General features: G+C 43.4%; 1 long non-coding RNA gene across 1 annotated transcript; it reads left to right on the top strand.

Annotated features, from left to right (window-relative positions):
* The first annotated feature begins 413 nt into the window (after positions 1-413).
* Positions 414-12,377, top strand: LOC108178160 (uncharacterized). Its single transcript, XR_001794843.3, has 5 exons — positions 414-810; positions 5,997-6,065; positions 9,705-9,882; positions 10,654-10,810; positions 11,363-12,377. It is a non-coding gene; the product is annotated as an uncharacterized lncRNA (long non-coding RNA).
* Positions 12,378-13,376: the final 999 nt, after the last annotated feature.

Here is a 13,376-nt window from a genome sequence, read left to right on the forward strand (position 1 = left end):
GGACCCAGCAGCCTTCGCAAGGATTTATAGCACCTGGAAGGGTGAGCCTTAGCCACGTATTTACTGCACCGGGCACCAAGGACCAGGCCAGCGTGGCACCCCTGCGTGTTTTCTTTCAAGCTGTCTCATACCACATGCTTTGTAAGGAAGACAGCGATGCACGGTGGGGCAGCAGGCATTATTGAAAATGTGTAGGCATATATGGTTTTGGCACTTCTAGGTGGTTTACAGTTAATGACTTTGTTCCCTTTTGTTCCTTCCCCACTTAGAGGAAAAAAGAAACATATTTCTAGTTCTCTTATGTCAAGGAAAGGCAAGCTGCCAAATCCCTTTCCTTGTGCTAAACAAAAGAGCTTGCAAATAGAGGGTTCCCAGGAGGTCTGATTTAATCCCCTGAGTTAACTAGCAAGAGTTGTAACCTTGAAAATCACACTGCACTTGTGGTGGGGTGTGCTCAGCTTGAGTGACTGGATGAGACCCCCTCCCGACCCCCACCCCAGGCGCCAGCTTCATTGGCAGCTCTTTCCTCTTCTGTGTCCCCCTCTTTCGCTCCTCCGATTCCTCCGCCTCCCTCTTCTCCGCCTGTCCTCCAGGATTCGGTGCCTTACAGAACAAAGGGCACCTGGGGTCCTGCAGGCTGAGGAGTGAGTGGCCGCCGCTGAAGCAAGCTTCGGCTTCCTCCCTTTCAGAAACAAGAGCTGTTTATTTGGTTTTGCCCAATGCACAGAAGCTATGAAAATCAGCACTCTATCAATAATAAATGGAATCAAAAAGACAAGCAAGCAAGTCAGAGAAAAGAAGAGGTGGCAGGTAAGCCAGTCAATTTCCTTTTAATTACCCTGCTATCCATAAATGTCAAAGGAACAGCAGCCTTGAAAGTTTCTCAGTCAAATAAAATTCCAGGAAAACCGCAGCAGGGAAATCTCTGTTGGAGGAAATGCACAGTGACTGGAGTTTAATAAGCCCGAACATCCCTGGATTAGCAGAAGGAAATCCGAATTGAAATTATGTAATAAAACCAGAAACCATTTATTCTATTTTTTTCAAGGACTCCAATTTTTGGCACAGTTGTGCACCTTTTTTTTTTTTTTTTTTTTTTTTTTTTTTTTTTTGACAGGCAGAGTGGACAGTGAGAGAGAGAGAGACAGAGAGAAAGGTCTTCCTTTGCCGTTGGTTCACCCTCCAATGGCCGCCGCGGCCAGAGTGCTGCGGCCGGCGCACCGCGCTGATCCGATGGCAGGAGCCAGGAGCCAGGTGCTTTTCCTGGTCTCCCATGGGGTGCAGGGCCCAAACACCTGGGCCATCCTCCACTGCACTCCCTGGCCACAGCAGAGAGCTGGCCTGGAGGAGGGGCAACCGGGACAGAATCCGGCGCCCCGACCGGGACTAGAACCCGGTGTGCCGGCGCCGCAAGGCGGAGGATTAGCCTAGTGAGCCGCGGCGCCGGCCCAGTTGTGCACCTTTAAAAAGGATTTGTTTGTTTATTTGAAAGAGTGACAGAGACAGAGAGATCTTCCACCTATTGGTTTGCTCCCCAAATGCCCACAACAGCCAGGGCTGAGCCAGGCTAAAGCCAGGAGCCAGAAACTCCACCCAGGTCTTCCATGAGGGTGACAGGAATTGAACTATTTGTGCCATCATTTGCTCCCACTCAGGCACACTAGCAGGAAACTGGATCGGAAGTGCAGAGTAGACAGGACTGGAACCAACACTCCAACATGGGAAGGGACTATCACAAGTTGTGACTTAACCCACAGTGCTACAACATCCACCCCATCAGCACTGCATTTTGAAGAACTGTATTCACGAATGCAAATTGAAAAACAAACATTTTTAATCTCATTAAGTTGTTAGAATGGCTTTTTTGTAAACTTAATGTTGAATTTTGTCTAAGTGATAAATAGCCATTTTTAGCAGCCAATTTCTTAAAGCACAGTATTGTGATCAATAATTCTTTACCCCAACAAAACCGGCTGGATGGGCTGCTTGTTCATATCTCAACAAGGAGCTGCACCACTAAGAAAGAGGAGCACTTGCTTGGCTGGAAAAGGAACTGTACAGGATTCCAAAGGCTTAGTGAGTAGAACAGCGTCAAGGGCGTTATTATCAATGGTCTCACCTTCAAGGCTGATCTGAGCCCTAGACATTGAAAGCAGTGTCTACAGTTTCTAGCATAGCTAAATGCACACCGTGTTGTATCTATGATAGACAGAACTCTAGGTTGGTTCCCAAATGTACTGCCCCAGCTGCTCACACCATGTATACCTTCCTCCTTGGACAGCATCTAAGACTATATCACATAATATATAAGATTCCTTCACAGACCGTAGGGAGAGATTTCTCTAGCTAGCTTTGAAAAAGCAAGCTGGCATATTTTAAGGGGGTGGCATGGCAAGGACCTGAGGGCAGCCTCAAGAAGATGACAGCAGACCCTGGCCAATACTCGGCAAGAAAGCTAGGAACTCAGCTCCACAGCCACGAGCAACTGAACTCTGCCAACATGAGTGAGCTTGGAAGAGGATCTGAGTGCCAGCTTGGCCAGCACACTGATTTCAGCTCAGACAGACCTTGAGTAGAGAACTCAGCTGTACTAGGCTCTGACTTCTAATCTATGGAAACTGTGAGATAGTAAACAGGTGTTGTTTTAAGCCATTACCTTGGAGGCAATTTGTCAATGCAGCAATAGATAAGGAAAGCAACACGTGTCCCATTGCGTAGGCTGCTCAATCAGCTGGCTCAACAAACTGCCTCAGGTTGCTTTTCTATACTGCAGCCAGGTGATTTTTTCAAAACAGAAACCACTCCCACCAGGCGCTGGACTGTTTTAACATCCTCAGTACCGGGGTGGGCGCTATGGCACAGTGGGTTAACGTCCTGGCCTGAAGCACTGGCATTCCATAGGGGCGCTGGTTCAAGACCTGGCTGCTCCACTTCCAATCCCGCTCTCTGCTGTGGCCTGGGAAAGCAGTAGAAGATGGCCCAAGTCCTTGGGCCCCTGCACCCGCCTGGGAGATCCGGAAGAAGCTCCTGGCTCCTGGCTTCAGATCAGCGCAGCTTGGGCTGGCTGTTGAGGCCATCTGGGGAGTGAACCAGCAGAAGGAAGACCTCTCCTCTCTCTCTCTCTCTCTCTGCCTCTCTCTGCCTCTCCTCTCTCTTTGTAACTCTGACTTTCAAATAAATAAATAAATAAATAAATCTTAAAAAAAAAAATCCTCAGTACCTTCTCGATGCACCCGGGAGAAAGAGCCTGGGTCTCTCTGGGCCCACACAGCCCGGAATGATCATGACCCTCATCCCTCAGCTGCTCCTTTCTCACAGCTCTCCTACCACGCTGGCCGGCTCTCACCTTCACCTCCACCCACCTGCCTCCCACCTCGCACCTGGTCTACCCCCCCCTCCCCAGTTAGCTCCCACTTTTTCTGTGGATCCCAAGGCTTTCTCAGGGAAGCCTTCTGAGCCTCTCTGCCTAGCCACCTCTGAGAACATCACTGCGCCCGTCTTGGGACGCACTTGCCTCAACTGGAGATTTATCCCAGCAATGATCTTTCTCATCCCCTCCACCAACCGTGAGCTTCATGAGGGCAGAGATTGCATATGTTTTGGTTACAATTTTGTTCCAACACCAACACACCGATGAACACATAAGTTCAAAAAATACTGATGAATGAATACAAGAATTATTTGTGTGTCAAACTAAAACTGAGATGCTAAAGAGTTGCCAGAAGCCATTCCTTTGCCCTTTGTGTCCCAGGCGTGAAAATGTAGAGCCTGGAAGTAGGTATTGCAATAGATGGGTCCAATGCCACTTACATGAGCCAAGGTGTGGTAGTGAAGAAACAGTCCTCCAAGGGCTACCTTCTTTGTGCAGTGGTGCATCCTCCACTGCTTTCCCAGGTGCACCCTACAGGGAGCAGGATCAGAAATGGAGCAGCTGGCACTCAAATCAGTGCCCTTACGGGATGCTGGCATGGCATGGCTTAACCCATTATGCCACAATCCTAGTCCCTAAAAGACTTTTTTTCTAAGGCCGAGCAATTTCTTCCTTAAATGTTTAATAGAATTCACTAGTAACAGCACGTGAGTCTACACATCACTGTGTAGAAATATTTTTGATTACAAATGCCAGGCTTCAATAGAAAACAGAATATTTAGATCTCAAATTTTAATTTGTTTTTATTTGTAAAGTTATATTTTAAGAAATTTACTTATTTTATAAGATGCCAAAGCATGGCATGAAAGCAAGAATACTTAGATTTCTGGCTTGCAGAAATTCCCATACATTAATTCATTTTGACCATATTTTTATTTAAATTCTTGATTATATTTCTATGTGCTTCCTTGGCTGAAGTCCAATATCTGGGCTGTCAAATTATTGCTTTCCATGAACCATTTTTTTCTCTTGATCACACTTCTAAGTCATGTCTTCCTACCTCACATATCTAGCAGGTTTTTTTTTTTAATTGCATACCTGAAGTGATGAGAGATTGAACAAACTCTGGATTCTGTTATCTTCTTGGGTAGGATGTTGAGTTTTGCTCTTGCAGGCAGTAACGTTTGAGAGCTGACTCCAGCTTCACATCCTAGCGCCCCTGTGCTGGGAGCAGGTAAGAGTGCTCCGCTTATTCAGCCTCACACAAGCCACTTTCCCCTGGGACATTTGTATGCACCACATACAAATACACACAGTTCAGAAGTTAGCCAAGGATTTAAGTCACTTTCACATACATGTCTGGGGGCTCTCCCTTCTGTGGCCTCCTTTCTAGTATCTCTCTCCCTGCTTCCCAGATTCTCTGGTAGCCTGGAACTCTGTCCTTTCACTCTTCGTGCATATATAAGACCATGTGACTTTCTGTGACCATGTGACTTCTGGCTTTCCAAAGGGTGTGCACTGGGGAGGGACCAAGGAGGAAAAGCTGAAAAACACAAATTTTACCCTCACGCAGTACCCTTTTTTCAAAGATAACATCCATATAGCTCTGTTTTTAAGTGTTCTCCAGTGCCTTCAAATAGCTGTTTCTTTTTAAAAATGATTTATTTATTTATTTGTGTTTCTTTGAAAGGCAGAGAGTGAGAAAGACAGAGACAAAGACAGATCTTCCATGTGCTAGTTAGCTCCCCAAATGCCAGGGAGGCATCAACCAGGGAAGGGCCAGGCTGAAGCCAGGAGCCCTGAACTCAAACACTTTGTCAGCCATCATCACTGCCTCCCAGGGTTTGCCTTCACAGGAAGCTGGAATTGGAAGTGGAGCCAATTTCAAGTTCAGGCATTCCAATCAATATAGGATGTGGACATCCCCTGCGGCATCTTAAGTGCTGTGCTAACTGCCTGCTCCTAAAAACCGCTTCTTAAATATTGTTTCCAACATGCCAACTACCAGGAGGGTTGTTTGATGCAAAATTCTCTATCATCTGAATTCATCATAGAGTTTTAAAAAAACGCATACATACATTTAAGTTTTCTCACAGAATATGACTAGCATGACAGACACAAATCAATTCTGCTCTCGGATAACTTCTTTTTTTTTATAAGAATTTCTTTTTTTTTTAATTTTATTTTTTGACAGGCAGAGTGGACAGTGAGAGAGAGAAAGACAGAGAGAAAGGTCTTCCTTTTGCCATTGGTTCACCCTCCAATGGCCGCCATGGCTGGCGCACCGTGCTGATCCGATGGCAGGAGCCAGGTACTTATCCTGGTCTCCCATGGGGTGCAGGGCCCAAGTACTCGGGCCATCCTCCACTGCACTCCCTGGCCACAGCAGAGAGCTGGCCTGGAAGAGGGGCAACCAGGACAGAATCCGGCGCCCCGACCGGGACTAGAACCCGGTGTGCCCGCGCCGCAAGGTGGAGAATTAGCCTAGTGAGCCGCGGTGCCGGCCTCGGATAACTTCTATATCTATTTATCACCTTCTATATCCTAAGCATTATACCAAGCAGTGATAGGTAGGGAACAAATCAAGTTCCATTTCTAACTTCATGGAGTTTATCATCTAACACAGAGCTGTTCATCAACTGAAGAAACTGAAATCCAGAGAGCTGAAGGACTTCCTGTTGGGTTCTAGAACTGAGTAAGTAGCAGAAATTGGACTTAAAACCAGAGTTCTGCCTTCTGCATCAGTGCCCACACTGCAGGCTGCATCTCATGAAACGGTACTGTAAATCTATACCACTAATTCATTCGTTCACTTAAAATTTATTGAGCAACTTTAATGTGTCAGTAATTGCTCTAACATAAAAGGTACAGAGGAGATAAGAAAAACAAATTTCTCCTTGCATTCTACTTATACTTAGAGAATAATTACTTTCTTCAGTAATAGGTTAATGCCCTTGGAATTATTTAGACATTTATCAACAACTTAATTTTGTAGGATTTGTGTATTGTATTTATTAGGGAACACATATCACAATGAGTTTACAAAAACAGATTGCTAGAAGGAAATACGATTACAATACTCTTTATGATAAAATCACTTCACTGGAGAACTTACCACAAGAAAAATGCTTTGCTGATTTTAAAACAAGTCTTTATTACAAAAAATAATAAGAATTAAGGTCTAGACACATGCATTTCTCTGAATAATTGTTTAGATGACAATAACTCTGAAAACAATAACCACAAAACCTGACTATATGATCTTCATAAGAAAAATTTGAAGGATGAATGAAAGAAGAGCATAGACAAGGGAGGAAAAATAGAAAAGTTGAGTGATAATTTTCAACAATTCTTTTTCTATTCTCAAGACATTTTATCATCCTTACACATCCCCTATCTCTCCTCCAAATAGTCAAGCACCTAAGAAAAGATTCACTTAAACTCCCAAAGGTAGCACGCTGTTCTTGACTATAAACTTGGATGTTTTTTTCCTTAGACTTTTTTTTCAAAGTGTATTCTCAAGGCCTCAACTTCATCTTGTGGCTTCTCCCTTGAAAACTGGGGCCCACACTGTTGCGTAGCAGATAAAGCCATTGTCTGCAGTGCCAGCATCCCATATGGGTGCCTGTTCGAGTCCAGGCTGCTCTACTTCCAGCTCTCTGCTATAGCCTAAGAAAGCAGCAAAGATGGCCCCAAGTCCATGGGCCCCTGTACCCATGAGAGAAGACCCAGAAGAGGTTCCTGGCTCCTGGCTTCGGATTGGCGCAGCTCCAGCTGTTGAGGCCAATTGGGGAGTGAACCAGATGATGGAAAGCCTCTCTCTCTCTCCCCTTCTCTCTCTGTGTAACTCTTACTTTCAAATAAATAAAATAAAATCTTAAAAAAAAAAACAACCTGTCATTTAACATAGACCAGAGCCTTAAACTAGGAGGATGAATTACTTTGTGACAATAAAATTTCAAACATCAGCCAGTGGGTAGGTAGGGTAAATAAGTAGGTGAGAGGCTTCAAGGTGCACCCCTCAAGCCATGTAATATGGAACTATTAGGGAAAGGAGGGTTAAACCTTCCACCAAAACATATCCTTTCCAAAAAAGAGCATCAGTGAATTTTCCCAAGGAAAATCTGGGCAAGGTGTAGGCTGAGTAAGAGTCATCCAAACCCATTTCTTTCCTCTAGTGAAATTCAAACCAGTTCTCTTCACTTGCTGAATAAATGCAGACTCCCGGTTCTTTCATCCCTACGTATTAACATCAAAAGTAGTGTTTTTAGTAAAGCAATTGTTTTAATACAACTTTATCATTGCAAGCCTGTTTGAATATCTATAGCATTGTTATTTATTAGTCCATCCACTATTTATTGCATACCTACTGTATGCTGTAAGCAATACAATGATCTAATGTATTGGGAAAGTTTGCCAAACTTGTAATTTTAATCCACTCTTATTGGTATTATCAGCTGTAGAGATGATTATAATACAGGGCAGTCCTGAAAAGTGAAGTTCAGAGAGAGATGCAGGGATCTTTGGCAGAGCTCAGTTCATCACAACAGCGCTCATGCTGCCATGTGTTAATCACTCAATCAACCTCAATTACATGAACAAGTAGTCAAAAGAGGTAACACATGGAAAGATCTGAGAAGTCTGATTTTGGCAGATACACAGATCAGGAAACTGCATAGAAGAAATGGCATATACACAGAAGCAGGAGTGACCCCCTGAGGCATGCACTTGAGCAAGTAGCCACAGTGAGGCCGTGCAGGGCCTGAAGTGAGGGCGGAGGCCAGAAACCCAAGACAAGGACCTCAAAGCCCTTTTCCAGCGCTATATCTCATTGTTCCCTTGTTACCATTTCTTTCTCCACAAACCTCCTTACTTTTTGTGCTTTGTTATTTCAACAATGATTTCACTCAGAGATCACAGGCATATTTCACTTCTTTTCTCTCCCTTGCCACCTGGTCAGAAAAGAGTCTGAACAATTTTCTTTTGAAGTTCCACTCGCACAGCCCTTCCCAGCCTCCTGACACTCTGCTCAGTGAATCCTTACGGCTCCCATTGTCCCGGTCCATCCCTTCACACTGCATCTGCATGAGCACTTGCTAATTCCCGCGTACATTCTCCAGTAAGCCATGCTAAATAGAACTCCCAGGTTACTTCTCCTAAAGTAGAGCTCTTGTACTGTCATGTTCCTGTTCAAGAATCTGTAATGGCCTCCAATTATGTCCTGAATAAAATCAAAGTTTGTGGAAACTTCTTGGCTCTATGAAGGATTTTGAGCCATTACAGGAATTTCATCATGTAATTCACATGGTTAAAATTATATGGTGAAAATTTGTTTTTGTTAAATATAAAACATAGAAGATAATATGACAAATAGAAGATAAGGTGGGGACTGGCACTGTGATGTAGCGAGTGAAGCTGCCTCCTGGTGTGCTAGTATCCCATATGGGCACCAGTTTGAGTCCACTTCTTATCCAGCTCTCTGCAATGGCCTGGGGAAACAGTAGAGATGACTCAGGTCCTTGGGTCCCTGCATCCTCGTTGGAGACCCGGAAGAAGCTCTTGGCTTCCTGGTTTCAGATTGGCCCAGCTCCAGCCATTGAGGCCATTTGGAGAGTGAAACAGTGGATGGAAGACTTCTCTCTCTCTGCCTCTGCCTCTCTGTAACTCTGCCTTTCAAATAAATAAATAAATCATGAAAAAAGAAGAAGATAAGGCAAGAGTGCAGGTAAATAAATGACTTGGCATGCTTAGGCTAGTGGTGCTGGTAGTCAAAGCCAGGAGAAACTTTATGGAGACAGAGGGAATGAAGGGTAGGAGGGCTATTTAAAAGTTTAAATTGATTACTCTTGGGGATAGACTGGATACGGGGCAAGGAAGTGGGAGGTCAGGATGCTCTCCAGCTTTCTAAGCAGTTAACAGTTTGCTAAGATGAAGACAAGAGAAGCAGCAGCTCTGTTGAGGAGTTGGTGTGAGCAGATTAGTTTAGATTAGTTTAGAAAAAAAAGGTTAGTTTAGCACATTTGAATTTAGGATATCCAACTGGAGAAATATCAGAGGCCACTAGACTTACATGACAGGAAGCTCAGAAGAGATGTTTGAGCTAGTGTCATCCAACACCTGTTGAGAAACAAAACTCAGAACTTAGTGGCTTACTATAAAAACTATTATTGCACATAAGTTTAAATCAGCTGGGTGGTTCTGTTGATCTCTGCCAGGCTGGGTGAGTTGGGCCAAACAAGCTGATGGACCCGTCTGACAACTGATGGATCTACAGGGCTTGTGGTCAGAGTGATGGAGTATATTTCATCATCAGAATAGTCCAACTTGTTTGCAGGAAAACAGGTGGAGAGATCCCAAGAACAAAAGCATATGTATATCAAGCTTCTTGAGGTCCAATCACATAACTTGCACTTCTGCATTCTGACCTTCAAAGCAAGTTGCAAGAGGAATCAGATTCAAAGCTTGGGGAAGTCAATCCCACATCTCATTGGAAGGAGCAATAAATATTTCTGGTAAGCTTTTGCAAGCTAACTGAGAGTTAAAGAATAGATATGGGAGTCATCAACATATAGGTGATAACAGAAGCAAAAGGAATTGGTACAATTTCCCAAGGATATGAGTATAGGGAAGAAGGGAGCACAGGGCAGAGTCTGGGATTCTAAGGAACAGCACAACGTAGACAGAAGAGGGCCGACAAAGCACTCAACCATAGAAGGAAACTAGGAAATGGCCAGGTTGCAGAGATAGTGCTGCAATACAAAAGGCATGGAACGCAATGCTGAAATAATGGGCTAAGAAAATGTCAAGACAAGGGCAGTTTCAGCAAGGTGAAATAAAAAACTAATATTTAGTTAGCACTCTTGGTGCTGAATAACATTTGAAATTAATTGGATAACATTTGAAATTAACCGATGAGAACTTCCTTTGTAATTTTTTTCCTCATTGCAATATTTCTACTGTATTATTGCTCCCCCCTAGCCATTTAGAGGGGTTTAATTGCTTCAGGGAAGGTCTGTGGTAGGCTGGAAGGCCCTAAATATTTTGTGTTTGTTTCCAATAGGCTAAGCCCAGAGGAGAAAACAGTTTATCAGAGACAGTAGTAGAAAACCAGGATTTGGAATAAGCAGGGGCAAAGTGGCACTTGATTTTCATGAAAGAGAGATAGAGATAGAGATAGAGAGAGAGAGAGAGAGAGAGAGAGAGGGATTTCCCAAGATCCAGGAAGAGGAGTGAGATGTGTAGGTGAGAGAGCAATGAGATGCCCACTTTCTGCTTCCCCGCAGCCCTTCAAGAGATAAGCTTGAAGAAAGAAGTGTCAAAAATGTAATCATGCATTTGAACAGTGATTCCCAGCCTCTCCCAAAATTCTACATCCAAAGAGGTACCTGATCTGCAGAGCCCATGATGGGAAGAATAATGGACATCCCAGCAGGAACCCAGGTGAGCACATACATAGTCAAGACTGGGGATGACAATCAACGCGTTGGTTCATCCAGCAATCATAGAACTTTAAAGAGACCCTGAAGGACTTTATGTCTAAAATCGATGGGCTAGAATTACAAGCTAGTGACAGCAGATGAACTGACTCACAAATAAAGAAACGTGATATGTCTCCAACACCTGGGTTCGTGGACTGAGAGTCACACTTCTCTGGCCCACTCTGTGTGAGGTAATGTGTTAAACGGTTTAAGTTCATCATTTTATTTCATCTTCCCTGCAGCACTGGGAGTTAGGTTTTATTTGTATTTCTATTTCATAGATAAGGAAACTGAAGAAGAGAAAAATGAAGTAAGTTTTTATGGTCTCAAAGTAATAAGTGGTTGAACCAAGACAAGATAATATCTCTCTTAACACACATGGCATTCTTGTCCTGATGCTTTAAGACAATTATCCAAAGAATTTATGCAAAATAAGAGGAAATAACAACCAAAACCACAAGTGAGCACACACACTTTAGTAATCATCTATACTCTTTATCTGCTCTTTTTCTAGATTTTGGTGAGATGTCAACTTCAACTCCTAGGGAATGGCCTAGCCCACCAGTTCTCTTGACCTGGCCTGGAAAGAGGGGTGGGGGAGCTAGGAAAATAACTACTGTCACAATAATAACATCAGACTTGGAGGGAAAGCAAGGTCCACTACTCAAAAGATGAGAAATGCTGGTCCATTTTCTCTTCTTATGCTCAGAAATGGGTTAATGGTAATCAGTTGGAATCATAGAAACTGATGGAAAAGATAGACAAAGAGAATATGGGTTGGAGAAGAAAAATGAGAATAAAAGTGGAGCAGAAAAAGGACTGGTGGAGAAAAAGAAGCCCAGAGGGCACGGAACGATGATCAGAAAGAAGAATCAGACTCTGCTCCCCTGCAATCCAGCCCTAGGAAATCCTATTAGGCAGCAAAAATGAGATTATTGTATTTTAACTTCTCCACAATATGCAAATGACTCCATTTAGCTGCTAAACATGTTGTTATTGAATTCTGAGAAATTCCCTTCATAAAATGTAATATTTTTGTGACAATTTTGTCAGCAATGCCAGATTGCTTTTCTATTTTGGTTAAGCTTTTATCTGAGTCTAGTATATGTCATCTACTTCCAGATTCCAAAATGATTGCTTTTATGTAATTTTTATGTAAGCAAGAAATAATAACATGCTTAGAAATGTGAGAAATGTGTTAACCTTCCCATTATTTTTCAGTGCCCAAGAGAATTAGAGGGTGGGCCATAATGGGGAATGTAATTATTTCTCATGATGAATTTTTATTTATGTTAATATCCTCGAGAGCCCACATATCTGTTATTAACCACGTCCGTTTGTTTTGCTGTGGTCTTCGTATCCCATGCCTTTAATCCTTCTACTTTTAGATGCTGTTTGCATAACTGGCAAAGACTTTAAACCTGTGAACAAAGGACTGAGAAATCACACTTTATATCTCTGACACATTTACTCCTCCTTGCTAACGTCACCCCAATTCCGACGAGTTTTAATAAAGACACTAGCCTCTCCATTTCTGCAGTTCCTGACACTATCATGTCATCATGTCAAGATGGAATTTTGTCTTCTGTTATGACCCTGAATTTTTATAGATTTATTTGACTTTTTTGGTAGGGACAACTCCCTATCCAAGCAGTCTGAATCAGTGAAGAAAGTAACAGCAAACAATGTTTCCCATGAAATCAACTAAGCCTTTTGAAACCATCTCAATTGGTTTTCACTGTTTAACTACGCACCCCAAACTGTAGGAACTTAACGGTTTTATTATTATTCCCAAATCTATGGAGTTCACTGAGCAACCCTGCAGTCAGCTGTTGGATTGCCTGGCTGTTCTGTAAAATCATCTACACCAGTGTCTGGAAGTTGGTGCCGGCTGTCTATTGGTATGGGTGGAGATCTCATGAGCAACACATCTCTCACCTTCCTAGGGCATCCTGACCTTCACATGGGGACAGAGAGAATCCCAGCGGCAAGGAGGGGAAGTGCTGTCAAGCACAAACACATTCCAAGCCTCATCACAGCGTGTTTTCTCAGGTCCCATTGGTCAAAGCAAACCACACAGCCAAGCCTAGATGTAAACATGCCGCCTCTTGAAGGGAAAAGCAGCAAAGTCACATTGCAAAGGAGCATGTAGACTGGGAGTTGGGGGCGGGGGGGATATGCAACCATGGTTCCATTTGTCTCAGAGGCTAGCACGTGGTGTCACTGCTGCACACACATGAGGAAAATAGGGCTAGCTATGCAGACTACCTCTCTGAGAGATGTAGTAAAAGAAATGACAGAAATCAAATGGAAGTTACAGTGGACAGTGAAGACGAATATGAGGGGGTTTCTTTTTTTTCCTATTCGGTTTTAAAATGAGCTGAAAAACAACCATAGTGCCTAAGAGACCCAAAGATTTTGGAAAAAGAAGGAGTCCATATGGTAAGATTATTTAGAAAGTGGAAGCGTTCTCAGAAGGAATCTCATGGGACTGACTACCACACTGTGTTTTGAGGCGCTCCACTACA

The sequence above is a fragment of the Oryctolagus cuniculus genome, chromosome 13, assembly GCF_964237555.1.
Source record: "Oryctolagus cuniculus chromosome 13, mOryCun1.1, whole genome shotgun sequence".
NCBI classification, from domain to species: Eukaryota; Metazoa; Chordata; class Mammalia; order Lagomorpha; family Leporidae; genus Oryctolagus; species Oryctolagus cuniculus.